This window comes from Neofelis nebulosa, chromosome 5 (assembly GCF_028018385.1).
Source record: "Neofelis nebulosa isolate mNeoNeb1 chromosome 5, mNeoNeb1.pri, whole genome shotgun sequence".
Classification (NCBI taxonomy): domain Eukaryota; kingdom Metazoa; phylum Chordata; class Mammalia; order Carnivora; family Felidae; genus Neofelis; species Neofelis nebulosa.
In genome coordinates, this window is record NC_080786.1 from 140,013,405 (window position 1) to 140,021,888 (window position 8,484).

The window sequence follows — 8,484 nt, forward strand, 5'->3', positions numbered from 1 at the left end:
TCTCTCTCTCTCTCTCTCTCTCTGCCCTTCCCCCCACTCATGCTCTGTCTCTCAAAAATGAATAACATTTAAAAAATATTTTTTAAAAATAATTAAAATTCACTGTCACCTGTAATAGATACTATTTAAAATCATTTCATTTGATCAAATAGAATTCAGATACATAATCGCAGGCTTCTGAAATGGATGCTCTTTTCAAGGAGAAAACAATAGACTACAGAGTCTGAGTTTTTAGTGAACAATGTTAATAGATGTACAGTGAATATAACAAATGCAAACAAGGCAAAATTATATCTTTTAGACTTGAAATATGAAAATTTCTATAAATAAAAAGATATTGTTGAAACAATTGAAAAACAAGTACAAATGTCTTGTTTAATAATTTTTAGTGAGCATTTGCTGAATGAAGGCCCATGCTATTGGTATTTTAGAAAAGGCAAATGTAATAAGTACATTGACATTATTTTGTAAGCTGGAATCTTATCCATTCATATAGCTTAGAAGATTTTGGTAAAATCTGGAAAACGATGCAGCAAGGAGATACTTTTGAAAATTAATTGGGCATAGAATCATCAAAGAAAGTCAAACATGATAATCTGCTTACCACCTAGTTATGAACTGGGTGAAACTATCTGAACCAAAGTGAAAAGGAAAAAATGATATCAAGAAAAGAACCTAAGCATCTCTTTTTTTACACCATTACTGTCTCCTTTCCTCTTTATGCAGACTCTAGGAATATTCTGCATGTGCAAACCAGGCTTCAGGAAATGCAAAAGAAGCTAAGACAGATGAAAGTAGTCTAGGTACAAGAAATTTAACTGTTCCAGGGTACCAGGGCTCAGTTTGTTGAGCATCAGACTTTGGTTCAGGTCATGACCTTTCTTGAGGTCAGCCCTGCATTGGGCTTGCTGCTATCAGCCCAGAGCCCACTTGGGATCCTCTGTCCCCCTCTCTGCCCCTCCCCTGCTCATACTCTCTCTCTGTAAAATAAATAAACCATTGAGAAAGAAAGAAAGAAAGAAAGAAAGAAAAGAAAGAAAGAAAGAAAGAAAGAAAGAAAGAAAGAAAGAGAAAGAAAGAAAGAAAGAGAAAGAAAGAAAGAAAGAAAGAAAGAAAGAAAGAAAGAAAGGAAGAAAAGAAAGAAAGAAAGAAAGAAAGAAAGAAAGAAAGAAAGAAAGAAAGAAAGAAAGAGAAAGAAAGAAAGAAAGAAAGAAAGAAAGAAAGAAAGAAAGAAAGAAAGGAAGAAAAGAAAGAAAGAAAGAAAGAAAGAAAGAAAGAAAGAAAGAAAGAAAGAAAGAAAGAAAAAGTATCTGTTCCTGCAAGAAAGAAGGTTTGTACCACGGCTTCCAAGGGTTCCTATGACAAGTTTCTGAACATTGGAAGGTACTGACTAGGACATATCCCACATCCATCAGCAAAGGACACTCAAAAGACAAATCATTCTTCTTCACTGATGAACTTCTGGGCAATCTGAAGACAAGTGCTTATCCCCATCCGCAAATTTGTGAAGGTTAGTGTAAACTTTCCCCAAAGGAATCAATGAAAACAGATTCTGGTTCTGTGTATTAAGTGGGCTAAGGAACTGGGTTGTCAGACATCTAAGGTCACATGTTTTTCTGACATTTTTTGAAAGGAATTTAAACAGTAAAGTGCAAAGAACAATAGAGCCACAACATCACTAAGGTGAAAAGGCATTTGACATCACTGAAAAATTGGCTTTTCCAGTTTCATGTAGCACGCATTCACTTTTGTTATGATATAAAAATTTCTGCTTTTTGGTTGGCTTTTTATAACTTTGTCAAGACTGTAAAGACGGAAGTAGACTGCCTGGTTCTGTATGGTCTCTACATATCATATACTAAAATGTTGGGAAATTCACAAATTCATTAAAAAGCTATCATTTCTAGCAGCGATAGCAAGTAGTTTGCACCGCGTAAAGAAAAACACAGTCTCCATCTTCAGAGGGTTTGCAATCTAGTGGTGAACCCAGAATATGTACATCAAAAAATAAGGCATTGACATCATTAGTAACAAGTCATACTTGTTAACATAGGCCCTTAATACAATGCGATGAGAAAAACAGCTCACCCTTGTGTTTTGCTTCCCCAAAATCCATACCCTTGGTTTAAAAACATTAGACAAATTCCAACTGAGGGTCATTCAACAAAATAACTGATGAACGCTTCTCAAAACTGCCAAGGTCAGAAACAAGGAAAGTCTGAGCAATTGTCACAGCCAAGAGGAAGCTGAAGAGAACTGACAATTAAATATGATGCGATGTCCTTGCAGAACCCTGGAAGAGGAAAAGTATACTAAGTAAAAACTAAGGTAATCTGAATAAGACATGGACTTTGGTTAATAATAATATGTCAGTGTCAGTTCTTTAGTTATAGCAAATGTTCCGTGGGTAAGGTAAGACGTTAACCATCATGAAAACTAGGCATAGGGTATATGGGAACTATGTACCATCTTCAAACCTTTTCTGTAAATCTAAAACCAGTCTAAAATTTAAAAAAAAAAAGCTTAAAACCATAAAGCAAAGGAAGACATGTATCCTATAAGAAAAACTCAAACCCATAAATTTATGTGTAGCTTTAACCTAGACTTGGATTAATCAGATATTAACTGGGGTTGCTGCTACTTGAAATTCATCTTTAAAATCATCTCCATTAACCAAACCCACTTTTTGTGAGAAATCTAGCATTCTCCCAAGATTTCTCAACATTTCCAGGCAGCTTAAGTACATCCAGTCATTTCTAGTTGTAAAAACCTCTTCTGATGAATTATTGATCTTGTTTTGGCTTCTCACCTGTGACTAATTTCTTCTCTCCTTTCTGCTGAAGAATTCACATATCTCCTCCTTCACAAACACCATTAAAACCCAAAAGTCATAGACTTACACCCTGTCACATACTTCCCCACCTCCCACCCAAAAGCTCAGCAGCTGCTGGTAGGTAAAGTTTGGATAAATAGAGATTTTTTTTATTTGTCTTAATTGTTTCAATAGAGGAACCCCTGAAGTAAAAAGCCTATGGCATTAAATTCACAATGTTGACATAGTACATGTAAGCAACAATGAAAGTACACAAATGGTCTCTTCTTGCTCTCTGGATATAGAAGGTCATGAAGTTTCATGTCAGTAAATCACTGTAACATGGAGACCAGACCAAATATGAGTGCAGTTGCTTTTCTGTAACACCCCATCACCACTACCAACAACAATCACTTCCTATTAATTGGGGTCCTGGTGGGAGGTGAGTCTTCCCAGCAGTGTTTACCTGAAAAGACTTTAATAAAGAGACAAGTTAGAGGTTTGAGAACCAAAAATGGAGACAGCAAGAGTCAGAGGTCAGCAAAACAGGGAAGCCATTGCCACCCTAAGCCTGAAGGGGCAAAGGAAGGAAGCAGTGCTATCAGATCCAAATGCTTTCAGTGATATCAGGGCTTCCCAGAATCCTGGGCAGAAGAGGGAAGGGGGAAGGGAAGGACGCTGCTGTCTCTCTCTCTCCTTCTAGCACCCCCTTTCCTGCAAGTGCTTTCCCCTGACCAAGACCAACTGGAAACATAGAAAAATAGACTCTACATGAACCATTCTTCTATGGCACAGAACAAGAATAGAGGAGCAGAGGATGGAAAAGAAGCAGCACGTGGCCTTACCGTAAATACCAAAAGCATTGGGTTACATCAGGCTTTATTAAAAATTACTCTTCTTCCTAAGACTGTATGTCATACCTCCCTATTCATCCAACTGGTTCCCTCTTACATCATTATTTGGGAAAAAAAATAGCTTTCCACTCTCTGCTTGCTTCTAGGCTTCCACTGCCTTCTGCACCACCAAAGACTAATCATTGATGGTTCTACTGTGTAGGCCTTCTCTTCAGGTCCTCTTCATAACTGTAACATTGGAATTTCCAACTTTCTTGTTGCAATCTAAACTCTGAGAAAGGAAGGAAAGAGTAAGAAAAAAGAAAAAAGAAAAGAAAAGAAAAGAAAAAAGAAAAGAGAAAACAGAAAACTCACTCCCTATCCATTGGAACACATAAATGACTGCTATCAATTTTAATTGTAAATATTTTTCTCCATTATATTGTCTAATGGAGAAAATTGAGCAAAAGCATGAGGAGGCAGATACCTGTGCAAATGTACTCTAAAGTTAACAATTGATGATAAATTGGTATTTTTAAATTAAAGAAAAATAGATGAATGAAAAATGAACATCCACTTTTCTTTTTTAAAGTTTCTTTATTATTGAGAGAGAGAGACAGAGCCTGAGCAGGGGAGAGGCAGAAAGAGGAGGAGGAGACACAGAATCAGAAGCAGGCTCCAGGCTCTGAGCTGTCAGCACAGAGCCCGTTGCGGGGCTCAAACTCACAAACTGCGAGATCATGACCTGAGCCAAAGTCAGACGCTTAACCGACTGAGCCACCCAGGCGCCCCTGAACATCCACTTTTGATAGAAAATTGCTGATGAGTTGAATGAGCAGAGCAACCTGGATCTCTCATCAAAAGGAACTTACTAATACTTACCTGGCAGGGGAGATACTATGATCACAAAAGGAACTTACTACTTGGTGTCCCTATTTCCACTGAGAAGTTTCTAAAAGATCATAGTAAATAATGTGCTACCATGTGATTCCTAGCCCCTTACCTTTTTTTTTTTTTTTTTTTTTTAATGAGATTATTAGTTTGGGCAATATTAACTGTTGAAATGAAGAGTTTATTTCCCAGTTACCTAACAGCTATTGGACCCCGGATGCATACCTTTACATGGAGACACAGAGACCCAGTTCTTTCCATTTTGTGGCTCTGCTATTCCCTTAGGGTCTTCCTGCCATCTGCATCTGGGCAACAGAGGAAAAAATAGATCTCTTGCTGTTGGAACCATATGTCATTCCAAGAAGCATTGGCACACAAATGGCATACATTGTTCGATGCCCATTCCGTTGGCCATAACTCAGGTTTAAGGCCACATCTAACTTTAGAGACCAGGAAATGTAGGCTGGTTCGGTGCCCAAGAAGTGGAAATTGATTTTGGGTGAATAGCGCTACAACATGAGTCATGAGAATGGGTACTTAAACATTTAACAATGTCTAAACAACCATTTACACTTTTGATATTTAAAGGCAGTATTGCTGCAAAGTTAAATATTGCTGCAAAGTTAAATATTACTTACAAGATAAAGTAAGTCTTTAGGTATGTATGCTAATGTAAACCGTTAATGTTTAATTGGTAGAGACCGAACACAGATAATGTATCTTTAAACTTTAGGGAAACGACTGGGGCAAAATGTTCTACCATATTCTATTTTCTCATTTGGGTTCATCCAAGGAAAGATGGGCTATGAAACAATATTGACAATTACAATAACAGAATAAAACATCAAAAAACATACTTTTATTTCTATCTATCTAGAGAAAATAGTTTATTCTCTTAGAGCTCCTGAAAACTGGAATAAAATTTCTCTTATGAATAATGAAACAGTTTCTATGATTTAACTGGGAATAATCAAATTTCTTTTCTAAGCAAAGAGAAGATTGAAATAGCCAAGCACTCTAAAGTACAAGATTAGTAACTAATTCTTTTTTACACTTGCCCTGCTTCTTGTTTAAGTAAGAATCATCTTTAAGCCAACACAAAATTCAATTAAGTTTTGTTTGTTTGGTTGGTTTATAGAAATGTAATCAGATTCTACTTTGCTTTTCTAGGGTAGGTAGGCATTGTGCTATTCAGTGATCATAGATGTCTTATTAAGAAGATTACCAATGGGGTGTCTGGGTGGTTCAGTTGGTTGACCAAAATCTGGCTCTGCTGAGCATATGGCCTGCTTGGGATTCTCTCTCTCTCTCCCTGTCTCTCTCCCTCTCTCTCTCTCTCCCTGTCTCTCTCCCTCCCTCTCTCTCTCTCTCTCTCTCTCTGCCTCCCTCCCTCCCTCTCTCTCTCTCTCTCTCCCCCCCCTTCTGCTCCTCTCCCCCTCTCTTGCATACTCTCTCTAAAAAATTTTTTTAAAATAAAAGAAGATAACCAAAAACTTATGGTCTAGTATTATTATTACAGTAAAAATATTTAGACTCAGAGAGAACTTAAGCAACTTGTCTCAAGGTCTTACAGTTGAGTTGGAACCCAAACCCAGGTCTCTGGTTCATTCCTCTGGTTCAGTCCTCCCTGTGACTACAGCTGCATTCTATTTGAAATGGGCTGTTCCCAAAAATTCAGTGTGGTCAGTAAGACTGTTTTCTACTCTTTTGTTTCCCTTGTCTAATTTCAAATTTATATTGTCTATGGTCATATTTAAAAACTTGTGATCACCATATATATATATATATACATACATACATATATGTGTGTGTGTGTGTGTATGTGTGTGTGTGTATGTATGTATGTATAGTCTCACTTCCAATGTCTAATAGTATTATGCATTTTCCTAACAGGGAAAGCGTTGTTTCTTTTTCTTTAAAGTAGAGGGTTTGCGGACCTATTACTAATGAGTAAACAGTGCCATCTTCTGTCTATATTCGCGTAAGCAGTAGGAGATAAAGTCTCGAAAGGCTAGGCTAATAGAGATCCGTGACAGGAAGCAAGGAATCTGGAGAGTTTATAATCTTGGCAATGTGTACCATATCTTTGAACACTTGCAGAGAAGCTGATTGTCTGAAAGGCCTCTCGGGACAGATTCATGTTTAAAAAAATAGTTCTGTGTGATTAATGATCACGCAGGGTTAACATAGTTGGAGGAATAAAACAAGCAATTCTCCTATTTGTTCTATCATCAGTCCATTCATTCCCCTCAATATCCATGTTTAAAGAGAAAGGTTTGATGTTTGTCAAAAAGGAAAAAAGGAAAAGAGGAATGAAATAGTGTATTAAGCCCTTAAGATTCAATACCAGAAAAAAAATTTTTTTCTCTCTGCATAGGAAGCACGATTGTCAAAACTGAAGCATATGTGACAACTTACATTAATGTGGAAATCGTAGTGGGTTGGACATTCAGCCAAGAAAATATTTGTTTCTGGTGGATTTGTTTGTTTTTGTTTTGTTTTGTTTGTTTGCTTGCAAATCTCTGCCAGGTGGCTCAGAGTTACACGTCTGACTTCGGCTCAGGTCATGATCTCGGGGTTTGTGAATTTGAGCCCCACATCAAGCTCTGTGCTGACAGTGCAGAGCCTGGAGCCTGCTTTGGATTCTTTGTCTCCCTCTCTTTCTACCCCTCCGCTCATGCTCTCTCTCTTTCTCCCAAAAATAAATAAATGTTAAAAAAAAAATTTAAATATCTCTATCTCACAATGCTTATCTTTCACGAATCTAGGCTGGTTTTTAAGCTTTATGAGTCATAGCCACTTTCAGAAATGTTTAGGATGCTAATCATATTAATCTGCCCCAACATAACTGTTTTTCTAAGGAATTTGAAGAGATGATGGGAATCCCCAAGGGAAGTAACTAACATTGCTGACGCTGTCTTGGTCAGGGAGCTCCAGACGGTGGCAAGTCACGAGCGTCGTGAATGAGAAGCAGCTTGAGTCCCTGTCCGAAAAGTACGGCTTTTGTGAGGATGCCACTTTCTATATCATTTTGCATTTTCAGAGGCAAAGCAGAGACACTGACCATGCATTGTGGGTAAAATAAATGTATAATTGGAAATGTTCACACGTTGCCCCAAGGGAAAGTGGTTGCTTGATTTGAGGCAAATAATTATAATCTACCTATTTATGCTCTTCTGCTTTTCCCAGCCTTTTACTAAAATGATGTCAAGTGAGGTTTCTTAGTGTATATCAGGCTACTTTTCATTGTCAAGAGTTACTCCAAAGGTTCTCCAAATCCCCACATTTCAGTTCATTTTAATTTGGATTTTATGTGATGCTGTGGAGTGATCAGTGCCAGACAAAGATGCTTAGACTTGAGGTATTTACCGAAATTACCAGACAACTTAGTAAGGTGTCTGCAAGAAGGCTGGGTCTCTAAGGTCTGAAAGGTCATCCAATCTGAAGAGAATCTTTCATCCAGTGCCGGGGCACTCCATGCGAGGGTCCTCACCCCCTTCCTCGTGCTCCCTAAACCCCATTTTATTCCACATTAGCCAGAGGTTTCATACTTTGATTTTATAATATTAAAGACACTTTAGAAAACCCAGAATTTCCTATTAATTTATAAGTCAACACAAGAAACTTAGTTTCCTACATTAGCATATCTATTTCTACAGTTTCATTAATGTCAACATTTCGTTATTTCTGTTGGCAGGACAGCCATTATGTCATGCCAAGAGCATGACATGTTGACATTTGAAGTGATTACACCGATACAAAAAATGCATAGACATATTCATTTCCCATTTTGTAAAACTATAGTACTCTCTACAATTATTTTCCTTTTTTTAAATTTTTTAATGTTTACTCACGTTTTAAACACAGAGAGAGACAGAAGTGTGAGCAGGGAAGGGGCAGAGAGAGAGGGAGACACAGAATCGGAAGCAGGCTCCAGGCTCTGAGCTG